The sequence below is a fragment of the Ambystoma mexicanum genome, chromosome 4q (genome assembly GCF_040938575.1).
Source record: "Ambystoma mexicanum isolate Mex_15411 chromosome 4q, UKY_AmexF1_1, whole genome shotgun sequence".
Lineage (NCBI taxonomy): Eukaryota > Metazoa > Chordata > Amphibia > Caudata > Ambystomatidae > Ambystoma > Ambystoma mexicanum.
In genome coordinates, this window is record NC_090928.1 from 814,990,986 (window position 1) to 815,017,216 (window position 26,231).

Sequence of the window (26,231 nt, forward strand, 5' to 3'; positions counted from 1 at the left end):
GTCGGGTTGGTGGGGATCTTCAATTTCATCTAATCCCAGGCCGTGGTAGCTATCGTATCTCTTCCCTCTCGCCCCCCTTTTCCATCTCCTCTTCCCCCTTCCCGATTATTAATTTGTTTTACTATTCGATAGTGTATGGGAAACACTCCTGCCCATGTTGTGTCCTTAAGTTCCTTCACAGTGTACCCAGCTGATAAATCTGGGGACTCTTGGGTACAAGCAACATGAAAGTGCATTATAGTTTCTTTTGAGGTAGGTTCTCTGGTTGTCTGTGCATAACATGTATCACGTTAGGTTAATTTACCCAAAAGTAATCACCATCATATTCGTTTGTTTCATTGGCATTGCTTACTCTTATAGCAGCAAGTGGAAGGAGGGGGGCTGTTGCTCTGCGATTAATATGCAACGTGGTGAGGTTTGTATTGGCAGGGTAATCATTAACAGAATAATTATGTGTCCACATTGTTTTCACACCTGCCCATATAAGTACTGACCCTTCTCGTATTAGCTGTGCCCTGCTGCCCCCCTTTTTCATGTCCTCTATAATGAAAAACACAGTGTAGTACCAAGCCATAAAAAATAGCATTGTAGAAAACAATATTGCTGAATATTTCGGTCCACAGTCAATATTATAATATGTATTTGCTCTATTAACAACCCTATCTAACTAACTAACATTGCGCTGGTGTCTGTGAGTGCACTTCTGTCGGTCATTGGGTTACCTGGAGGGGCGATATAAAATTGTTAAGTGACAAGCAAACATTCCATTTCTCATTACATTATTATTATTATTTTTTCATGTTACTTATTCATCTTCTTTTTGCTGCTATGTTATGCTATCTACGGTGTGTACACCTTAGTACTATTATTCTATATTTCTTTTGCATGGCATTGCTTTTATACTTATTTGTAACAAACATCATCATTCCTGTACACTGTTTGTTTCTTGTATTCTTCATTAAGTTTAGTCAGGAGAAGGAGAGATAGAAGGAGAATATATATATGAAACAGAGGGAGAGAGAGAGAGAGAGAGAGAGAGAGAGAGAGAGACTTCTGCTCTTGTCGTTTTATACTATTTCCATGATCACTTTTCCTGCCCACTTGCTTCTTCACTGCTGGTTGTTCGCTCACATTGAGGGATTGCACTATCGTGTGCTCTTCTCACATCTGAGAGATGCACCCAATATTTCAATCCTTTCACTTTTACCGCTGTGGGCGTGCAATAAATCACCTCATATGGACCATGGAAGCTTGGAGACTTCCACTTCTGAACAAAACTTCGCACATACACATTTTCCCCTGGCATCTGGTCCTTTCTGGACTGTCTTGCGCTGGCATTGCTGTATCTGTCGCAGCGTTTTCTGTAAAGGGTGGTGCAATTTGTCATGCTATGCTACGCACTGCATGTGTCAACTGTGTAATGTATTCCTTAAATTCTTCCCCAGCACTGTGGAAGCCCTGTGCACATCCAATGCTTTTCTTACTTGGGATAGTGGCAAATGGATACGCCTCCCCGTTACTATTTCGTGCGGACTCAAATGATGGTCCTTGCTTGGCTGTGTTCTGAGTTGAAACAATGCTAGGGGCAGGCACTACACCCAATTCTTTTTGAGTGTGTTGCACAACTTTGACAATTTACTTTTGAGCAGGCCGTTGACCTTTTCCACCAGTCCGTTGGCCATTGGGTGATGAATGAAACACACTTTGTGCTTAACCCCTAGGAGCAATGTCACTTCTTTAAAGAGGTCATTCGCACAGTGTGTGCCATTGTCTGATCTTATCACATCACAAATGCCCCACCTTGAGAACACTTCCCGCACCAAAAATTTGGTGGCACATTTTGCACCCGGGTGGGGACATGGTCCAGCTTCCACCCACCTGGAGAAGGGGCATACCACCAACATCAAGTATCTTGCTCCATTACACCTCTCCCCCATGTCCGCATAAGTCAATGTGAAGCTCTCTGAACGGACCTACTGGGCATGGCAGTGTTCCTCGCAGTGTTCTTAGTGTCACTCCTGAACTGTATGTTTGACATGTGATACATTCTATTGTAAACTTTGACAAATGTTCCTGTAGGTTCAGAACAAACCAATGCTCTTGGATGTCTGCTGCAATATGTTGCTTAGTTACATGTGTTGGGAAATGCAGCTGCTGGAACGCTATTTCCAACAATTCCACTGGCATTACTACTTTCCCCCTTAGTTCCTGCCTCCATATTAGATCTGTTGGCGACTGCTTATAACCTTGTTTGGTCCCACAACTCTTGCTCTTCTATCGGTGCTCTTCTTTGCAGTTCTATTATTTGCGTTAACGGTGTGTTGCTGTACCCCTCCACTAATGTATCTGTGTTGTGAGTTTTGACAATACAATCAATTGTTGGAGGTGCATTGAAATACACGACATCTTTCGCTGCTGCGTCTGCTGCCACATTTCCCAATGAGATTGGATCTGTGTTGTTGGTATGGGCCTGGCATTTCATCACTGCCACTACTGATGGCTCTGCTAATGCTTCTATTAATTCATTTAGTAATGCAGCATGTTCTACTGGCGACCCATCTGCCCTTCGAAACCCTCTTCATCGCCATCATGACAACCCTGAGTGTACCGTTGTTGTGGCATATGCTGAATCTAAATATATCATCACTGTGCATCCTTTTGCAGTGCGCAGTGCTTCAATTAGTGCTACCTATTCCGCCGCTTGTGCGGAGTAATGAGAAGGAAGGCGTTTTTGTATAATTATTTCATATCCTTCTTCTTCCATTCTTACAACTGCTACTCCCACGTGTTTTCCCTTGTTTCACTATCTATTGATGCTGAACTGTCTATGAAGTATATTTCTCCTTCTTGTGGTGCGTTTTCACTTGCTTTGGGGTTGTCGTCCTCCTCTCCCTCATATGTAGCACAGTCGTCTTCCTGCATGTCTTCTACAGTGCATGGTTCTGTAATGAATGTGGCCGGGTTTACTTTTTTACATCTGACCACATGGACATTTGGGCTGGAGATTATTATTTCGTAGGCGGTTGCCCTTTGGGTCGTTAAGGTTGATTTGGATCTTTCCAGAATTGCAAAGAGTGAGTGCTCCGCGTATAGTGTCACTGAGCATCCCATCACAATGGTGGCACTTTTTTCAATGGCAAAGGCCACTGCAGTGAGAGCTTGTTCGCATGCAAAGTGTCCTTACGTCACTGAATCCCATGTTCCACTGTAATAGGCCAATGGCTTGTGGCCTAATGTAGTTTTATGTGTCAGCACTGCAGTCATTAACGTACCATTGCAGTGTGAGAATAAATAAAATTCCCTGTCATAATCTGGGTTCACGAGAACTGGTGCGTTTGAAATCAGATCTTGCAACTTGAAGTATTGTGTCATCATTTAATTTGTCCATTTTATCGGGACACTATTCTTTTGTGATTCTTTTAGCGCTTGCAGCAGTGTGCGTGTGTATGCCGCGTAATCAAGTATCCATGCGCGGCAGTAATTGCAGATACCGAGAAACTTTTGCATGTCTTTTACTGTTTTTGGTATTATCATATGGCATATGGCAGCTGTCCTGTCAGGCAGTATCCTCTTGCCATCTTTGGAAATTAGTTGCCCTAGGTACAGTACTTGTGCTAGGAAATATTGCAGTTTTCCTTTATCTACCTTGTACCCTTTCGTGGCCAACAAATTCAACAATGTTACGGAGTTGGCCCTGGACTGCTCTTCACTCTTGCTGCAGACAAGTAAATCATCTACGTATTCTATTATTGTGCTTTCTACATCAATGTTTCCGAGATCTTCATGCAGGATCCTATTGTAAATGCTGGGGCTTTCACAATATCCCTGCGGTAGTCTGCAATGTTCATATCTGGTCCCCCCTAGCGTGCATGCCGTGAGGTACTGAGAGCTTGGGTCAATCGGAATAGAGAAGAAAGCATTCTTCGGATCCACTTCTGCGAAGCATGTGGTGTCTTTAGGTATGCTACACAATATTGATGCTGGATTAGACACTAATGGGAATTCTTTCTGAATGATGTCATTAAGTGGGCGTAAGTCTTGTATCATTCTCCACGCCTCACCTTTCGCTTTCTTGATCAGAAAGATCGCTGTGTTACATGGTGAATTTGATGGCACTATTATCCCTTCCTTTAGTAGTTTGTTTATTGTCTCTCTAATCCCTTCTTCTGCTTCCCTCAATACTGGGTACTGCTTAACCCTTGGAGGTATGGCATCTGGCTCCAATTTTATTTGTATTGGTGTTACTTTGTGCAATAACCCTACATCATGGGGGCCTATGGTCTAAATCTCTGGTAGGACCCTTTCCATGTCTTTCTCAAATATTGTGGGTGGCACGTTGACACTAGCCATGAGAGGGTTGTGTATTTCCCTGTGCTGGATCATCATGTCACATGGTATGCTTATTTCCATTATTATCTCCCCATCACCCTCACCGTCAGTGAACAATTCTTCATCAGTTAAGTCACGCAACATTATGTTTGGGTCTATGCACAGTACTGTTCTCCACTCGCACCCATGTGTGGCCAGTCCTATCACTGCGATACGTTTGCTTGAGACCTGAACCCCGTCTAGATCAATAGACAAAATGATTCCTGACACAATGTCTGTATTTACAATTGGGCGAAAGATAAAGTTTGAGGGTACCTTCGACTCTTTCCTCGGTATCTCTGGCACCACTCGTGCTAACACCCTGATATCAGAAATGAACATATCCATGTCAATGGGTACCCCTCTTACTGCAACTTCGTTTGTTATGGTACTAATCATCAACATCGCTCATACGGGGCACACTCCTGGGGTCAAACAGATAATCACCCTTTTAGTAAAGGAGATCGTCATGTTTAATTTGCTCTAAAGGTCTCTTCCCAGCAAATTTACTGGCGCGTCTTCGTGATACAGTAAGGGTGTGCGCACTGTTTTTCCCCCCACCGTTATGTCAAGGTTTTTTGCGTAAGGAACTTTTAAAATAGCCCCAGAGAACCCCTGCGTTTCCAAATTTCTTCCCGAGAGCGGAAACCGACCTTCCATGAGACATGATTTTTCAGCTCCTGAGTCTACCATGAAGGTAAACTGCTTGTTTCCTATCTCTGCTCCCATTAGTGGTTCCTTTTCTGCACGTAAGGTAGTGGATAGGACTGGACATGCAAGCGCTCTCTGTGGGCTGTCCTAATCGGCATACGCCTTAGTTCCTGGCACTGAGAAAACATTATCTCCTACCACCGCTGCGCTGCGAAAAGGTGCAGGTGCACCATTAGCAGATGTTGCAAAAATGTTACTGTTCACATTCCCTACTGTATTTTGTCTTGCCATAGGTTGTTGTATACCCCTCTGTTGTGGCTGCTGCTGCTGGTGTGGCTGTCTTTGTGGCATCTGAGGTTTGTTGTACTATTGCTCATTTTGTCTGCCCCCTCCCATAGGTAACCCGTAGGGACTACCCGGGTGTGGATGTCGTATTGTTGTTCATTTCCCATAGGGGGCTGTCCTTGGAAGTAACCCATAGGCCACATTCTACATTCTCTTGAATAATGCCCCCACCTCCCGCAGTTCCAACATGATCCCTGCAATCCTCCTCCCATATCCTGGTCCACCAAATCCTCTATTTCCCATTCCTCCGAGCCCCCCTCGTGGTCCTCTGTACCCACCTCGTCCTCTTGCTGGTCTTCCTTGCCATTGGGGCCCTCCGTATTCTTCTTCTCAATCCCACTGTTCTTGTCCTCCTGCAGCCCAAGTTGCGGCCATTCTGGCTGGTGCGTTTCCTACTCCATCATCCCCTTCACTGCTCCTATCAGTTGAGATTGCTGCATTCAGCGCTGCAACCTTCACTAACTTATTCTGCACTAACTTTGCTTCGTCTGGCAACCTTTTCTGTGCTATCTCCTTTTCTCTCTCTTTGATCCTCCTACAATGGTGCACAATTGTGCTTTGGATCTCAGGCCAGCCCTTGGCCTCTATCCCAGCTATTTATCCAAGGCCTTCTGTACCTCCTTCAGGAGTCCTTTTTTAATAATGAAATAGAACAAGGCGTTGGATTGATCCCACGTCATAGCCGTTTCACTTGTCTTGCACCCGTAGGATGAATTGCATAGGCTCCTCCTCCTCTCCCTTTGTGCACTGCATCACTAAGTGTAAATCTGGAATGTCTGGAAACGTTCTCCTCAATGTATCCAATACCTGTGCTCTAGCGTTATTGAATGGCAATCCATAATGGCGGTCACAACTCATTGTCACTCCCTTGAACCCCGCCTTCACCCACACTGCGTCTGCTTGATCACCAAAAGCAGACACCAACAAACTTTTCACATCCCCTATTGCTAATGGAACCCCTGCTGTGTTCTTTTTGAATGCATGTATCCATTTCCCCGCCCCACCCGAAAATGGGGGCAGGAGTTTCAACAAGTTGTTCTTATCCATTTGGGCCCACGGAATGTAGTGTGGCCTCCCTGACCGTTTATGTATTAGCGGCATTTGTAGTTTGTGTTTTCTTCCTGTCTTACTTACCATTCCCTTCTTTGTCTTACTCACCAGCATATTTCCTACTCCTTGTCTTAACCTCCCTTGCCACCTTGGTGCAGCCTTTCATCTTCTTGCTCAAATGGAATGGCAGCGGAGACCCCGCCGTCGCTACCCCTTCTTCTTATTCATCTAAATCGCACTATACCTCTTCTACTTCTTCTTCTTGCTCCCTCTCTTCTTGCCCCTCCCCGCGCTGGCTATCTGGGGTTGTTAGTCGTATTATTCTGAAAGGCTTACCATTTAAATGGAACAGAAACTCACCCGATTGCCACTTCTGCTCTTGCCCTCTTGATATTGGCGCTGGCTGTGGCGATGCTGGCGTTGATTCTGCTGCAACGCTTGGCAGAGGCGTGAGGTCTGCCGCCACCAATGGTGGCAATTCCCCTCCTCCTTGCAACATCTGGCTCCTATAGCATAACGCTCTTATTTGTGTTATTTCCAATTGTGCATGTGCAAGTTGCCTGTCTAAATCTCCTGTTGTATCCCACTGCAGGCCTTGCCATCAGTGGGTATATTTGAGTAGTGTCATTTTCGGTTGTGGTTGTTGTGCATTCTCCCCCCGTGGCCCCCTTCCCTCTTCCGGCACCTTCTCTTTCTCAGCTGTCGTATCCTGACTTACCTCACTTGTGGGTTCTACTTCCTCGAACATTCGCCACAGATCTAACACTTCCCTTCTGTTCTGTAACTGTTTTCCCTTATACCTTGCCAACAAGTGTTTAGACACTAGATCCAGTACCCTCTTGTCAAAAGACCCTCCCTCCGGCCATATGGTTGTTGTGCTGTCTCCTTTTATTTCCGCCACCCACTGATCGTGATATTTCTGTATCTTCTCACTGTACAAAGGGAGCTGTTGACAAATATGTGCTAGTGGTTTTGCTCCACTCATGATGATGTATTTATGACTCTTATTTGTGGTCACTTAATCTCCTGCGTGCAGGTATACGGACACTCAGTTAACAATTTCTTTGCTGTAACACTTCTTTTCAACTCCTCACTTTCTCACTTACACCACTTTACTGGGACTGCAAATTATTTCAACTGTGAATATTCATCATTTACAGATAACCAAAAAATGTTTCATTTACGTACACATTGCATTGTCAGTTTTCTTAATTAACCTTAAATTGTTTTCAATTTATAGACACGTAAGCATTTACTAACAGACCAACATGTAACACGTTTACGCACGTAAAACATAAAACATGTAACATGTAACATGGAATACCTGCGCGCTTGACTCCCTCTTTTAATTATTTCAGTTGGTTACCCCTTGCTCTAACTCTCTCATTCACTCCCCACCTGTTACTCCCTTCTTGCTACTTCACCAAGAATTCTTCTCATACGAAAAAATAATTTTCTAAATTACTACTCCGAGTCTACTAAATATATGAGACTCCTGGCCATTTAAAGGATAGATCAAAAAGCCTCAGTATCATTCACACAAACCCTACCTTTCGTCTTGCTCACTCTGTTGCCTGTTCCCTTTTTCCCCAACCCCTCCTTTACCTCTTGGACACTTTTGCAACCAGTACTCACGTGTTCAGTCGGGTGGTCTGAGAGGCACCGTTCACGGTCTATCCACAATCTGGTCCGCACCCCAACCAAGCCGTGGCCCGCCTCGGTGAGAAGTTTTTTAGTTGGGTATTTGGTAAACGGGAACCCTTGGACCCTTCTCGTGGTGCACACAGGCTGGTCGACCGCGGAGGTGATGGTTTTGCTGGGGGGCGCCCCGGATCTCGCCGCACGGCACGTGCCTCGGGGCACCTGTCCCAAATCATGTCACGGGTGTCACCAAATGTAAGAGCCCATCCCTGTTTTACCACATGCAATACAAATAAATGAGACACACTGCAGGCGGGGAATAAGGCTAAGAGGACAGGTTGCGAGAGTTTGAATGTTTTATCTAGAATTGGCATCCAGAGAACCCTGCTGCCCGATAATGCTCTGGCAAACATTACAAGTACATGACAATATAAAGTGAAACATCATCATAGATGACGCAACTAATATAGGGTGCTAAGCCACTTCAGGATTGGATAGGCAGTATGGATGCATATAGTTTCTTGGGCGTTGCTCCGTCCGGGTTGGTTGTCCAGTTGGCGTGAGGGCAGACGTCACAAACTCCATCTTCCTGTGTCTGGGTGGGGTGAGGGTCAGGTTGCTGCGAGGTGGGGTGGCCACTAACTAAGCTAACATAATACAACCTAATAAAACATGCACTAGATAAAAGTCATCACAACTCCTTTGAGCAACTGATTGCAAACCTATAAATTTCATTTGTGTATTTACATCATTACTTATTGGGACTTAAATGGGGTACCAGGTTAAGGGTCTTGACCAGTATAATAACATTGCTTACACTATGGGTCTGGATTCATCAAAGAGACTGAGGTAGGTTGGCGTTTGTTAGTAGTGGGAGACAATATACTGTGACAGAGGTCTGATTTTAGCTAGGGCCATGCTAGGGTGGGCATCATGACGGGGTCACATATCTCGTACATCAAGAGAATACCTTGCAGGGACACAGGGTTATACTGGCAGTAATTTTCCAATAGCGAGGGTGAGGGGGCATGGGCTGGTTTGTGGAGATGGATGAGCTACAGGGCCTGGCTCAAGCCGGTTCACACACGGGACAGTGATCTCAGAGGAAGAGTGAGATGTTACATTTGTTTTTGTTGCAATTACCTCCGGCTCGAGCGTGAGAATGGAGTGCGAAGCGTTCAGACACAGTGAGAAAGGGTGGGAGCCTTGTGCGCGGTGTGTGCGGCGCTGCTGCGGGGAGAGAAGCCTTTTTGTATTATCGCAGTGAGGCCTAGTCAGAAAAGATGGAGTCGAGGGTGCACAAAATGGATGCTGCATGTCCTGCGCAACAGCCCCATATACGCAAATGCCAGCCAACGCTGGTATTACATAAGGGTGATGGAGGATTGCCCACCATTGGAGGCACATGGTCCAAGCTGTACTGAATGCATGGGGGGACGGGTGGCCTAACGGCCCCTCGCTCCCACGCAAGAGGCTAATAGTTGAAGCCATTCAAACTCAGCATTAGCAAAAAAACGTATTCAAGATATTACTGCTCTGACTGGCAGGATTGCCAAAGAAAAATGGAAAAGTTTATCTTTTATAAATGAGAAAATAGCTGCACTCGATGATAACGTATCACAGAAAATGCATAAGAAAATTGAAGTAGTACGAAGAGCGACAGACCACTTGAAACACTTGTCGCCCCAAGATCGCTATCCTGAAGATCATAACCAGAAGGCCGTTGATATTAATCTCAGTGAGCTCGATAGTGGAGAGAGAATTAATGGAGGAAATACAAATGAGAAGCCAGTTGGAGAGCATCGTAAACCCCAGAAACAAGAAAAATTAGCAAAAGCAAAACTGAGATCGACTTAGCTCATATACAGAATACGGTAATGGAAGCATTAACAAAAACAATGGCCTCATTCCTAAAGTTATACATGGCCTTAAATACCTCGTTACAAGAACTTCAGACTGGAAACGAGAAATTAATGGAGGTGATTTTAGAGGATTGTAAGTGGAAGAGACAATGCCACAAAAAACCGGAAGCAGACCTCCACTTGCAAAATAGACCAGGCTGTAAAGTAGATGAACTTGCTAAAATTGAAGAAACAAATTCAAACTCAAATCAAAAATTTGCTCAAGCGACGAGCTCAGGAATCAAAAGCATTCTGAATGATAAAAGCAATCAACCCATAATGATTGAGGGGAATGAGGGGCCAGGCCTCAATTTATGGGAAACAGGAGATAAGGGAAAAGAAATGAGAAATGTTGAAGACTCGGAAAACTTGCAGACTAAAAACAATCAGACTAAAACTAGCTTTCCTATATTCCAAGGTGCAGCCTCCTTGGCAACCATCGAAATAAGGAAAAAATGAAAATCTGAGATGATAGAAAGTCTCCCCAATTTATAGGAAATGAAGGAATCAAAGAACAAATCAAAAAACACAAAAGCCCCTCCTAAAAGCAAATATTAAACGGATCAAGAGCATTCCTAAGGAACATAAGATCTCCCCCTCAACTGGAGTCAAATCAATGTGCAAAAGAGTGAGACGAGAAATGGTCATGAGAGAAAATCCTGTTGCTCCAACTACAGCCTCTGGATCCATAGTGATAAGTGACGATGTTGAAGATAATGATCATTATGATGTTGAATCAGAAGCTGATTTGAGCGATCTAATAGAGGCCATTGAAAAAAAGCAGGAGGAGGAAGAGTGGGGTGACCTTAGTTCTGTAGAATGGGACGATATTTAGGGACAAGTTCGAGATTTGATGGTGAAATCAAAATCAAATGAGGCATCAATAAATGTAACAAAAAATAACAATAACCTGAATAAAGAAGGAGAAAAAAGTAAGGAAACAATAGCAACGAAAAGGATAAGTGACGTAGTCAATTTTAGAACATTGGAAGAAAAAAGAAAGAATTGTATAAAAGAAGGAAAGGTACTATATAAGATGGTGGCTAATGGACCCATAAAGGATAATGATGGTGATGGTAGGAACAAGGTAACCTACGATCAAAAACATAAGGAACTACATGACTAAAATGAGACCCGACGACGTAATAAATATCACTCCTGGAGAGAAGTGGAACGTAATAAAAACCACTCCCGGAGAGAAGTGGAAAGTTATAAGATCCGCTTAGATTACATTTCAGATCCTCCTGAAAAGTTAATCTTGAATAGAGAAAAAGTTATGAAACTTCTGAGACAAATCCCGAAAATGAGACATCTGTCATCTAATGATATTCGAATAGTGGAATTTGCTAATGAACATAGGATGGACTCAGTAATTCTGAATCTGACTGCGCCTAAAATCAAAGATATGCTTCGTGGAGTGAGACATGAACTAGTGCATCATGGTTATGAAATGACTGAATATAGAGATTGGAGTTCAAACCTGAGCGAATTTGACAGAACCACTAATAGAAATGCGACGTCGAAGTTTGTAAGAAAGCAATCTAATTTAAGACAAACTCATCCTGAAGTTAAAAAAAAAGAAAGGAAAAAATCATTGAGTTTTGCAAAACTAGGGAAAGGAGAAGCTAGAAGACAATTGAAAACACCTGAGAGGGAAAGGAAAGGAGAACCCCTAAAGGGGCCCAATAATAAAGACTTGGGTGAACACAGTGAGCAGGCAGACCTGGAAAAAACCCTTTGCTTCACCATCGACAATTCAAGAAAACAAATAAAAGTATTAAAATCATGAGCTCAAGGAAAATATCAAAATCAAGATTGGTCATGGATGGTCATGGATGGCGGGAGCACTTGTACCAAATAAAACACAATAGAATGAGAAGAAGGAGGATGGAAAGAGACTCACCTGTGCATCTTGGAACACATGCGGTTTCAAACACCTGTATTCAGGAGAGGACAGTTTTCTCGACCAATATGAAATCGTATGTTTATAGGATACATGGGTGAGAACCAAACCTGTGTGCGAAACCTATGAGGTCTACTTAAACCCGGCTAAATGGGCACGAAAGTTAGACCATTTGTCGGACTTATAACCCTGGTCAAAATTGAGTCTGGATTAAAGGTAATTAAACATCGAAACCCTAATGCTTATGTTCAAGTACTGGAGCTACAAAAACAACTAAAAAAACAGCTTGATCAAACTTCTGTTAATAAATACATACTGGAGTGAAAATATACCACAATCCAATTCTTATTTGGCAGACATAATGAGAGAGATGGATAGATTGATACTGCTGGAAAAAATCAATTAATTATGATCTGTGGAGATTTGAATATGAAATTGCTAACAAAAAGAAGAAAATTGATAACTGAATCAGAGTTGAAGGGAAAAGCTTGACGTTGGTCAAATGAAATGAAATTCTGGGATATGAGGATGTTAAATGCCCAAACCACTGGGGACCTCCTGGGAGTTGATACCTGGTGTAGGGATATCTGCAAATCTTGTCTTGACTATTGTTTCGTCTCGGAAAAAGTAGCTCAATTGATCAAATGCTTTGAAGTAAAAAAAATCATCGAATAGCGACCATGACTTATTGAGGATCAAAATGATAATACCCATACAGGAAGCATTAACTCAGATGACAAACCCAGTTGAAGTTACTTGGGGTTAAACAGATCACGGATCAAACAGAAGGAGTTACCAAGACTAGTTAAGAAATATGACACTCATGTATGTAAAAACCCAGAAGAAGTGGAATATGGATGGATGCTGAAGGAATTTGAAATAAAGAAAGGAGTAAACAAGAAACCATTAATAGAAAGGAAACATGCCTATAATGTGACTTTGGTGGAAAAAAGAAAAGTCTATCGAAGGGAATTCAAAATGTTGATGAGAATTGAATGTCGGGACCAGCAGGAAAAGATCTGGAAATGTAAACAAAGATATAAGAACTGGAGAAAAGCAACTCGGGAGATTCGAGCCAAACATGATGCAGAAAAATTGCTAGCTGCTCTGAGTACAAACAATAGCAGAAACCTATGGGATATTATTAATCATGGTAGCTACTTCCAAACAGCTACCAATATAGCACAGATATCGGAAGAGCGCTCGGTAGAGCATTACACTGCTTTATTCAAGATGGAAAAGGTGGTGAAGAGAGAAGAGGTGAGTGATGATCGAACTGTATGGAATGTTGACTTTGATAGGGAAGACATTCCAAGAATGATTAAAAACCTCAGTTCATCGAGGGCAGTTGGCCCCGACGGCAATTCAAATCACGCCTTGAAACAAAATGAGGAAGCTTGGACTGATCTGATCACCTCACTATTTAAACAAATCCTAAGAACCAAGTCTCAACTGGCATCATCGAAGGAAGCTCTAATATTCCCTATTTTTAAGAAGGGAGACCGGGGGAATCCATTCAATTACCAGCCAATAAACCTTTTGGATTCGATAGGGAAACTATTTGCTGCATTGCTATTAAGAGACCTAAATAATCTCAGTTCATCGAGGGCGGCTGGCCCTGACGGCATTTCAAATCACGCCTTAAAAGAAAATGAGGAAGCTTGGACTGATCTGATCACCTCACTATTTAAAAAAATCAGAAGAACCAAGTCTCTACCGGCATCATTGAAGGAAGCTTTATTAGTCCCTATTTTTAAGAAGGGGGACCAGGGAATCCATTCAATTACCAGCCAAAAACCCTTTTGGATTTGATAGGGAAACTATTTGCTACATTGCTATTAAGAGACCTAAATAACTGGGCAATACCTAGACCCAAAACAGACGTTCTTCATTGCTGGAATAGGTACCTCGCTAAATGTGTTTATCCTGAACCTACTTAAACTAAGAACTCTTGCATCAAATACCAAGATCCATCTTGGATTTATGGACCTGGAACAAGCGTTCGACACAGTTTGTCACAAACGCCTGTGGATGAAATTAAAAGAATGGAACTGCTCGAAGGGCTTAGTAGAGACAATACAATGCCTCTACACCAATACTACAATCCAGGTCCATTTGACACGAGAAGGATCTCTCTCAAGATACATACTGATAGAGGAATTAAACAAGGATGTGCTTTAGTCCCATTTCTGTTTGTCCTCTGTATGGCAGGCATGGGAGAGTCCCAAAAAAACATCCTGGCATTTCCACCTAAAATGAACGAAGGGGGAATCCCATGGATTCTATATGCAGATGATCTGGTCTTTATAGACCAGACAGAAATCGGTCTGCAAGGATGATTAGACCTCTTTAAAATCTACCTGGATGAAAACAGGATGAAGGCAAATGAAAGAAATCTAAGATCATGACAATGACGTCAGCTTGAGGGGCAAGAACAAGGGAGAAGTCCTTTAACTGGCACATCAATGGCCATAAACTGGAAAAAGTAGACTCGATAATATATCTAGGAATCAGGATAAATAAGAGCATCAATGAACAAGGTCAATTAAATCTGATCAGAGAAAAACTCATAGCATTGATTAATCAAGGAAGAGCCATCTTGAATCGATATGGGAATTTCCCGATGATTCCCATCTGGACCTTTATAAATAAAAGGTGGTGGCGGTCATGACATATGGACCAGAAACTTTACTAAATCTTTCTTGGAAGATTTGAGGAGTGTGTGAGGCCTACTCTTGGAAAAAGATCTTGAGACTACCCAATTCATTACCAGGATACATGATTAGACACAAACTTCGATTGGAATCATTGGGATAAATTGTGATGTGGAAAACAATCTCCATTTTTGGAAAATGTATAACAACCACTCCAGCGATACCCTTTGAGATTTTGAATGATAAGAATGATAGGAAAGACAGATATTTGAGGCTCTGGGCAAACCGTTTTAGCGAGTTCCTGCAGGCTAATGATTTCCAAACGGAAACATTGATAAATAATCCTACCAAAGTAAAGAACACTTTACAGAGAAAAGACTGGATTGAAACCCTGGAACTGAGGGTTAACGGCAATTGCGTCTCTTCTATTCGATTTGGGAACTAAAAAAACAAAATCAACTGCCGAAATATTTTAAAAGGTTTCCATCTCCCCACTACTATGATTTAGAAAATAATACCCTAGGCTAAAATCTAGTGAAAGTACATTGCTACAAATATATATATATATATATATATATATATATATATATATATATATATATATATATATATATATATATATATATATATATCAGTGAAAAAAACTTTGTTAAAGGGACGTTATGGTTAAGTTGCGCTACTAAAAACCTATGAAATTCTGTGAAAAAACTTTGTTAAAGGGACGTTATGGTTCCAAGTAAAACCGAAAAACCCTTGAAATTCGGCAGTTATGGTAAGCTAAGCAACCATAACTTGCGCCGCCACCGTGCACTGCTAAGACTAACACCCAGGACATCAAAGATGACATCACAAATGTCATTGATGACATCACTGATGACATCACATGTCTGGCTCACTATTTTTTCTTTTGTCGACATATCGAGGCCACATGGTTTTCTTCAGTAACAGTCAGAAACTAAGAATTATATTTTATTTGTAGATGTATCCTTCTAGTAGGTTCTTACAGTAATTCCCTTAGAGTACAGTCACATCATATGAAACATATACATATGGGAAAACACAAGCTTGAAAGACAACAATCCTTTTTGTGCATAAAGATAATCACTAGACTTATGAGCACTTTGTGATAGTTCTGTTGTTTTTTTTTATGGCTGTACTTTCCCTGTGGGTCCAATCACATCAAGTGATACATATACATAGGGTAAATAGCAGCTTTGAAACAGAGCACTCATTTATTTGCATGAAACTAATCAGTTAAGTTATGAGTTGTTTCTGCTACTACTTGTGCTTTTTTGCTAACTTCACTTTCCCTGTATATACCCATATTGGTATGTGTTCTTGTGTCTTTGGATTTTGTCTATAGTAATGCAATTATGTAATACATGGGTTTTATTAGCTACTTATTACATATTTCACAGTACACAAAAATCTATTAAGAAAACAATTATCATTTCATTATTCAACATATTAACATTACCAATATCATACCTTCATCTTGTACGCTGCACACAATGTTATGTTTCTGTATGAGTAGCTTAGTATACTAGATAGAACCCCATAATAGGATGCTATTTATATCAATGCATCGTTCAATGCACTTATTAGGGTATATTTCTTGCAATGATTCTTGACACTTTTTTCGCAACATAATAAGAATCCCTTCTACACATATTTCATGAGAAGTACATACACATGTGATGTCATCAGTGATGTCATCAATGACATTTGTGATGTCATCTTTGATGTCCTGGGTGTTAGTCTTAGCAGTGCACGGTGGCGGCGCGAGTTATGGTTGCTTAGCTTACCATAACTGCCGAATTTCAAGGGTTTTTCGGTTTTACTTGGAACCATAACGTCCCTTTAACAAAGTTTTTTCACAGAATTTCATAGGTTTTTAGTAGCGCAACTTAACCATAACGTCCCTTTAACAAAGTTTTTTTCACTGAATTTCATAGGTTTTTAGTAGCGCAACTTAACCATAACGTCCCTTTAACAAAGTTTTTTCACTGAATTTCATAGTTTTTTAGTAGCACAACTTAACAATAATGACTTTGACTTTATATACATGTCATATGGAACTGACTAGATCTCTTCTTATGAACTTGATGTCCGCGAACTTATTTAATGTTCGCGGACATGTTTGGAGAACAGTACCACCACCTAAAAACTCTGGGGAGGTATGTGTAATAGTTATATCATAACATAGGAACATTTAACAAATTCACAAAGCAGCACACATACAAAGTATATGTAGTAATACTTAAAAAATGTTACCCATATATGTAACACACTAACCATTCATGTAAATACAATATGTTTTAAAATGGAATATACCAAAAGAAGATAAAGTGGCTTCCACCATAATTACCTCACAGACGCTCCACAACCAACAGCAAGACCAGACGTATACACTACTGATTACATATCTCACCAGACATAGTAAGTGCACTTCTTTTTACTCATATATTTATAAACTTTCTATATTAGAAAAAAAAAAAAAACATATAACTTCTTTGTTTTCTCACAGAAATGTGTAGTACTCTGGACTGGCTAGAGGACCATTTCCCACGAGACGAAATGTTAGAAGATAGTCCACCTAATGGTACACACTTTACTGTATAAACCAATTGATAAATATTATTTTGTATACATTCAACATATACATTCTTTTTTTACAGACCCTAAAATTGCAACTTCCAAAGAAAAAGAAGTGGTGGATAACACTCTTGAACACATTACCCACAAAATGGACCAACTTATGTCAAATTTTATGGATTTAAAGAACTTTGTGGAAGATCACCTAAAACCACCAACAACATACCATTGTCCCACCTGTACTTGTCCCCCCTCACCATATCCCATTCATTTATCCCCAAACTCTCTCCATGGACCACAACGTTTTGATGAGATTTCCATCCCTTCTTCACCTGATCCCACTAATATTGAAAACCCTAATTCTCCTGTTTTTGTTTCCGTTTCTGCCCCACCTTCTCAGTCATAAATTGTTTATATATGTTAAATAAAGTTACTTTTTTATATTGTGTTGTAATTACTTTCAGTTCCTTGTAATAAAACCAATTTAGGTGTCCACGGACACCGTGGTTGTTCGGAAATGTTCGTAAAGAAACAAAAATGTAACTGTCCTGATGACACTACATCTGTCCGTAATGTTCTCATGCAAGTTCAAAATGTTCTAAGAACACTTGTAGTGCCCTGAAATGTTCGTAAAGAAACAAAAATTAAAGTGTTCTAAAGAACACTATATCTGTCCGTAATGTTCGCAATCAACTTAAAACTGTCCTAAGAACACAATTGGTGTCCTGAAATGTTTGTAAATAAACAAAATGATGTGTCCTGAACAACAGTACAACTGTTCGTAGTGTTCGCTACCCAATTGAAAGTGTTCTAAGAACACAATTGGTGTCCTGAAATGTTCGTACATAAACTAAATTACACGTGTCCTGAAGCACACTATATCTGTCCTTACTGTTCGCTACCAAGTTTAAACTGTTCTAAGAACACACGCGGTGTCCTGAAATATTCGTTTCACGTGTGACGCACTTTTAATTACTTCAGAACCCGAACAGTGTCCGTAGAAAATCAATGGGCATGCGCTAACCAATCTCCGTGCACTTGGTGTCCTGCGGACAGGCGCTTCCTTTGCAGACTAGTTCGCAAACAGATCATATGACCGCGCCCACGCTCATCGTGTGTCCTGAAATGCGGACACTGTTCGTGTCCCCGAACAATTTAAAAGTACATTTTCAGTTAATCCATAATACTTTTTAATAAAATCTCACCATGCCACAAGTCCCACATAGCAATCTTGAGTTTCTATATACCTTTAGAAACTTTCCGATCCTTTTTTTGTGTTCGATCTGTCCGCGCACAGTGCGCATGTCCGCGGACCGCGCACAAGCACCCCTATAAAAGACCACGCCCAAGAGCTTATTCCCATTGTGTTTCTGGATATTCTTCAGAACACAGTGATTTTTGCTGCCACCTGCAGACTACACCATCATCGACATGGCATCCTTGGCTGCTGAACTGCCACTTGGTGCTGCACCTGCTACAGCACCACCACCACCCCCTCCACCACCACCACTTCCCCAAGGGCCTGAAGAGGGGAACAGGACTGAGGATGCGGAGGAGGAAGAAGAGGATGATGAGAATGAGGTAGAGGAAATCCCTACTACCCGCACTAGACGTGAGTCTTGGGTGTGGCGGTTATTTACCATTCATGGGAATGGTCTTAAGGCTTGTGCGAACCATGTTACCTGCAATGAGTGCAAAATGATACTCAGTCGCGGGAAGCACGGTAACTACAGCTTTGGGACCACTACTATGAAGTGACACCTGAGGTCATTTCACTCTGGGGCTATTCGCAGGGTTGTACCTTGCGAAGAACGTAGCAGGTTGATTTCCTCTACTTCATCCTCTGTTTCTGGTCCTGTCACCACAAGGACCACCTCTGTGGGACAGCGTCTTTCTCAACCTGCCTCACAGGCCATACAGAATGCTGATGACCCTTACCTTTCGAGGGTCACAGTTGTATGTATGTACTGTGACACAGTACTCTGCAGGGGGGAGCGACTTCGGAGTGCTTTTGCGTCTCAGAGCACGAGAAGATCTGCTCACTACCCAAATAAAACCCACTCTACATCTTCCTCTCTCAGCTCGCCCTTTCTTATCCCTGTGGTTGGTGTCCCCCCCTTTACCCTACTTTACCCTCCTCTCCTAGTGTGTCGTGTCTGAAAAACCAAAAAAAATACAAAATTACAAAAATCTAAAAAAAATAAGGCTCTTTTCAGAGCCGCCTTTCCCAGTTAAAAAATAGAAGTGAAAATAAATGAAGCAGGGCTCTTTGTATTTTTTAGAAGTTCGCGGACAGTTCGCGAACATTAAAAAGATTGGGTTACTACTCCATCACAAACATTGTAATTTTCTCTGGAAAGAAGTGGTGGCTCTGAAAAGAGCCTTTGGGTGGTGTTTGTAAGTCAAAAATTGTAAATGCTTAACATCTACTTCAAAATCGTTGTTGTAATTCCAAAAAAGGTCGCAATGCATTTTGTACATTTCTCAGAAAAATCTGATTGCCAGCATAAGTAAGATGGACTCCATCTCTGCGAAAAATATATGTACTACAAAACATAATATTTTCATTGTGAAAAGAAGACATGCCAAAATCTCTTAGAAAGCCACAAACAGCCTTATTAACATTGCGCCTTGCTTTTTCCATTTGTGGACCAAATGAAGAAGAACAAAGCCACATTTGTCTCTGCGCAATCCGTGAAAATATCACTTGAGAATTAGGAAACATGTCCATAACCTTCCTCAGTCCTTCTTTCATAGCAAATTGCAAAAAAATTCCAGTCACATGCCCTAAACTGTTCCCTCCACAATGAATTAGAATTATGTCTGGATGTTGCTCTGTCTCCAAAGTAGCACAGAGAGGTAGCAAGTCCAACCACTTCATTCCACGTATTCCATGCCAGTGTACTTCCACATGTGGGAATCCAAGATCTACAGCTACTCCACAGCTTTCTGCATGCACCTTCAACCAATGTATCCACGAATCTCCTAAAATCCAAACAATCTGTTTTCTGAAAAACACAGCCATAGCTATCTTTTGTTCTCTCAGCAAAAAGAGTATTTCAGAAAATCTCTCCTGGCACAACACACCCACCAAACTTTCCTGACCAATCCCTTTCAGTGCTTATACTCATTTGCATGACTTCTGAACCCAAAAATCCCCGGATGTAACTCCCGATGTCCGGGAACTACCGCCATGTCCGCGGACATATCGTAACATGAACAGCCCTTCTACCATTTCCACTACACTCTCTCTGCCATTCCCTCATTGGATGTACCTCAAAAATCACATGACCATGCACCAATCACATTCAAGACCTCTACATCTAACTGCATCATCATAGATCAGCACTGCAAATGTACTCTGAATCTCTCTGAGTACAAGTGTCATATCATTGGCAAGCAGCATCTACCACAAATACTGTACAAGTCTTCAAGATTTCTACTTGCAGCTCCATGCATATCCATATGCATGAACACAAACTTCAGGTATCCATATTTTCTGTATAGTAGATGACATAGCTCTCAACCATTTTTGTTTTACAGGCGGGTGAAATCACCCGATTTTGTTTTTGGCGGGTGAGACGCCCATTGGAATGAATGGGCGTGCAGGAGGCTTGGCGGGTGAGTCTGCCCTTTACAAGGCATGTGACACCCGCCAAAAGCGTGTGAGTTGAGAGCTATGGATGAACACATTTTCAAACAGACTTTTACCTTGTAAAATCTGTAAAATGAATTTACTGTACTTTTTTCAATTTCCTAAAATCAACTATCACTTATACACCTTTATACTTTTTACTTTCTTTATACACACACATTCAAATCATGTTAAACTAACATTTTTTAAATGAAATATATAGACTACATATATTCAAACAAAATTGCATGCAAACACAATCTATGTTTAAACCTTTATAAAAATACTTATACAATTTCATATTTTTTGTTTTTATTTATTTATTTACTTAATTATATTAGACATGACATTGAGGCGCTATTACCTAGAACAGTTTACTTACAGAAATAGTAGTATTCACTAATATATTATAAATTTCACAAGACATAGTAAAGATATTTTATTTTTGCTACAGTTAGTCATTCAATACAATTTGTTCATTAAGAACATATCACATGTACTGAACTGATGCAATGTATCTTATGTAAATAAATTAGTTTAATGGTTTTACAGAAGGCACTGAGGATTTCAATTAAAAAACTCAATATCTAAATTAAAAACAGTGCTATATACAAACAAAGTTACTAATTTGAAGCTTTTACAGTTGCAGTGAAGACCAGTTTCCTGAAAAGAAGCAGCCGAATTCGAAGAAGAAAGAAAAACTAAGAAGTTACCTGTTAATTAAAAATAAAAGTAAGTAAAATATCACCATAATATTTATATTATTAATCAAATATACTATAACATTAATACCAGCTATTTTGGTTTCTTAAAATAGAGATTTTGTACCATTTTGTCCAAAAATGTCCATGTCGTAAACAGCGATTTAAAACCAGAATGGCCCACAAATTTCTATTTTTGGACACACAAATTAGCCAACTGAACCACTACAATTTTCATATTATAGAACAAACAACTGTTTTAATTGTATACATTAGATTTACTATTTGTACTTTTCCACACCACTAGCTTACTTTTTTTTGTCATCTGAACCCCAGTTTAGTGACACATAAATTCAAGAATACCTATCCCTACTAGTTTTAGTTCCCAATGCATAATCACACACCATTACATACATCTTTATCATCTTACTCAAACACTCATGCACACAGCACACATACATTCCAGAACACCCCAAACCATATCTTCTTTATTTTTTTCAACAGACCCTAAAGAATGCCTACCAAAAGACAACTCCGTAGAAAGCAACGCAAAATTAGAGCAAATGAAAATAAAGGAGTCCAACATAAGCATCCATCTCTAGCAGAATTTGTAAAAAAAGTTGAAACAAAACAGCTAATACAATCATTTAGTGAAACAAAAGAAGTTTCAAGTACAACAACTTCGCTTCCTCTATCAAAATGTAAAACAAACCAAAAAACAATTAACAGAAAGTCAGCTATCAGTACAGATAAAACTATTTCTTCAAATTTTAATATAGTGCAAAGTAAGCATACCAAGAAAAGTATTTTAGCCAAAATATACCGTCACAAAGTCCTTCAAAATCTTATAAAAACAGGAATGAAATCAGGTTCGTAGGAAATTAATCTTAGAAGCATTGATGGACAGTGCAATTCTTCTCAAAAGAAATTTATTTATTTTACTGTTAAACAAAATGAAACCACTAACAAAACTAATAACTAAATTACAAAAAAGACTTCTAAATAAGCGAAATGTCAACAGAAAGAACTTCTTAAGTATCTGCGGAGGTGAATGGAATCACACTACGAGCACAGAACCATATTTTAATGAAGAAGCGTACAAACAAAAGCAAACAAATACAATTGCCATAAATAGCATTGGTCGAGGTTATGGAAAAGTAAATAATACCATAATGGAACAAGAAGTACTCCTTACAAAAATATGCCCTGAAAACGTAGAATTACCCCTCCATTCAACTGAATCAGAACGTCTAGTGTACAAATGGCCATGCACATCAATGTGTAACATTCCCAAACAATGTTTCAAATCTTTACACCAATTCCTCAATAAATATGTAAAAAGCAAAGACAAAATCAAAATTAAATTACTGCAAAATATAGATACCTGTCCAGTGCGCAAGTACACAGGACTACAAGGACATTCATTGGCCTGCATTACAGGACCTACTTGTAAAACCACTTTCCATGATATCAAAAGGATATCAACACATCATTCAACTATAAGAAATCTAGTCTATAAACTGTACTATGCTAAAAGTCCTGCTTTAGCACTGGAAAAGTTAAATAACATCCTTCTACATGGTACAGCAAAAGACCTACTTGAAGAAATTCACTATATCCAGAAAAAATATTTTGGAAGTGAAAGCCATTTACAGAAGGAAATAGCTTTAAACCAATTAAGCAACAATTCTACACATGGCAACCTTTTGCTGAACACATACAAAAAAGAAATACTAAAATTTAAAAGTACATCAGCTGAAGTACCAAACCATGTATGTGTATGTTGCCGTAGAATTTTTTATACAAGTAACACAAAAACTGTAGACCTATCATACAAAATAGAAGACAATGAAGATTCTAAATGGTTTGAATTAGCTCTCTACCTTCTAGCAGAAAACAAATATGAAATAACTGAGCCCTTAATACTTTGCAGTTATTGCACTACAAAACTTGACAACAACCAAACTCCTTCACATTCTATCACAAATAATTTGGAATTATACCCAGTACCAAAACCTCTACAACAACTTCATTTATATGAGAGCATCATAATTCAAACAGTACACCCATTTCAAGCAATAATACGCCTTCAGCCAAAAACAGCAAAATTACCTCCCTCTGAATTGGTAAAAGGCATTCGTGGAAAAGTAGTTTATTTACCATTAAATCTAAAAGAAAATGTGCATACTCTAGGAGTGCAATGTCCAATGCAGCAATCTTTAATTATATTAGTAAATGGAGTACCTACAAAAGACAAAAAAATATGGCAACAGCTGGTAGATTTATATAAAGTTAGACAAGCCTTCCAATATATTAAAGAGAATAATGAATATTACAAAGAAATTAATATTGAAGAAAACTTGAAAGATACAACTGAAATAATTCAAGAAACACAAGAAGCTGGTCAATTTGAGCTACTAGATCCTGCTACAATATCAAATACTTTAGACCATTATACAATTCATCCTTTGCACTGTAATGACACCGTACAAGATGTACTAGAAACTTACCAAATGCGTCAAACAAAAGGATCGCCAATCAGTATATGGGAAAAAAGTATAGAAGCACGTGCTTTTCCTCTACTCTTTCCTACTGGCAAAGGAGGAAGGTATGATGATAGACCTATTCAAATATCAGCTTCAGAATACCGCTCATTACGGATGTATTCTGAAGATCCCAGATTTAGACAAAATGTGGAATACATATTCCACCTACTCTTTGAAAGTGAACTAGCAACTTTATGTTACAGAGTTGCACACATATTAAAATCAGGATCACACTTTCAAAATATGACAGCTACACAATTATTAGAGAAAATGCAACAAAAGGATGAGGTTGTACAATCAAATATTACTAATCTATTAGCAAATATGCGTGGTACTAAAGAGTACTGGTTTCGACGTCATGGAGATGTACGTTGTATGATCAGAAACCTTGGCCCACCCACTTGGTTTGTTACATTAAGTTGTGCAGAATATGCATGGGAAGATTTACATGATTTCCTACGCATATCAAATAAAAACAAAACAAACATAGATATTCTAACACCTGGAGAACTTTGTTCTTTGGATCCTGTTAATGTTTCAAGATATTTTCACCATCGCTTCATTGCTATGCTACATTTTATTTGTAATAAAACTGTTCCTCCCCTTGGAGAAGTGCAACACTTCTTTTGGAGAAAAGAATACCAAGCCAGAGGAGCACCACATATCCACATGCTTTTATGGATTAAAGATGCTCCTAAATTTGGTCAAGACAGTGATGCCACTGTTTTACAGTTTATTGAAAAATATGTCACTTGTGAAATTCCATCAGAAGCCACAAATAGTGATCTTCGTGCACAAATTTTACAAATTCAAAGACACAAATGTGGAAAATATTGTCGTCGCAAATACAAAAACAAAGGCAAATACTACACCAAATGCCGATTTGGTTTCCCTAGACCAGTTACAAATACAGGTCAAGTAAACAACCTCATGTCCTCAGTTAGACATACTGTTAAAGGAAAGTCACCTAAAAATACATATTACATAAAAAGAAAAGAAGAAGAAAAATATATCAATGATCATAATGCAATCATTGCCCACTTATGGAATGCAAACATAGATGTGCAGTACATTGCAGACAATTCTACTGCAGTTGCACGATATGTCACAGCATACTTAACTAAAGCAGAAAAAACAGAGGTCCAAGACCTCTGGAATGACCTGTCATCAGATAAAACAGTATCTCAGAAATTATACAGCTTGGGCATAAAAATGCTCCCCCATAGAGAATGTGGATTTTATGAAGCAGCTGATCGTTTAACTGGTACTTCATTGTATGGTAAATCTGAAAATATAGTATGGCTAAGTCTTGGTCCAGCTAAATCTAGAAAAAGAGTTCTAAAATCATATGAAGATATAGAAACAATAGCCAAACATGATCCCAACAGCCAAGACATTTTAAAAAACAATTTATTGGACACATACTACCCAAACAGAAGTAATACTTTGGGAAACATGTGTCTATAACAAATAGCCCAAAACTACACATACAAAAATAATATGAAACCGATGAAAAAAAAGGTAAATATAGAGTGACAGACTGTGAAGGCAGCTTAGTTAAACTCACTAAACCATATTTAATTAATCATATCAAATTGTCATTGAAGACTCCTGAACATAAAGAAGTATATTACATGTCCCTGCTACAACTCTTCAAACCATGGAGAAAAGAAGAACAATTACTAGATAACTATGACTCATATGAGGATGCTTTCAAAGCAAATGAAAGCACTATAACTGATGTAAACTTTACACAGTACATAAAAATGTTGCACAATGAACAGCAACATGAAGAAGAACTCCAAGCCCAACTAGATAAGGATACTCCTGACAGTAGTCAACCTTCTGTAACAGGAAGCCAAGAACCACTGGGAGAACCACTAATAACAAATGAGGCAGAATTAGCTATGATAGAAGTAGAAAACACCATGTGTCAGTATGAAGATAAGGAAGACTTAACTATACTAAAATCAAAACTAAACAATGAGCAAAGTAGCATTTTTCAAGAAGTAACAAAACAAATTGCACCGGGTGTAAAACATGAAAATAAAGAATGTTCCTGCCATAATTATAAACCTATACTACTGTACGTCAGTGGTGAAGCTGGTTCTGGCAAAACATTCCTAATCAAAATCATTAGTAAGTTCCTTCAACAATTGACAAACAACAAACTGTCAGCTGTTGTCACTGACCCCACAGGTTTAGCTGCCTACAACATAGGTGGTGTTACATTACACCGATT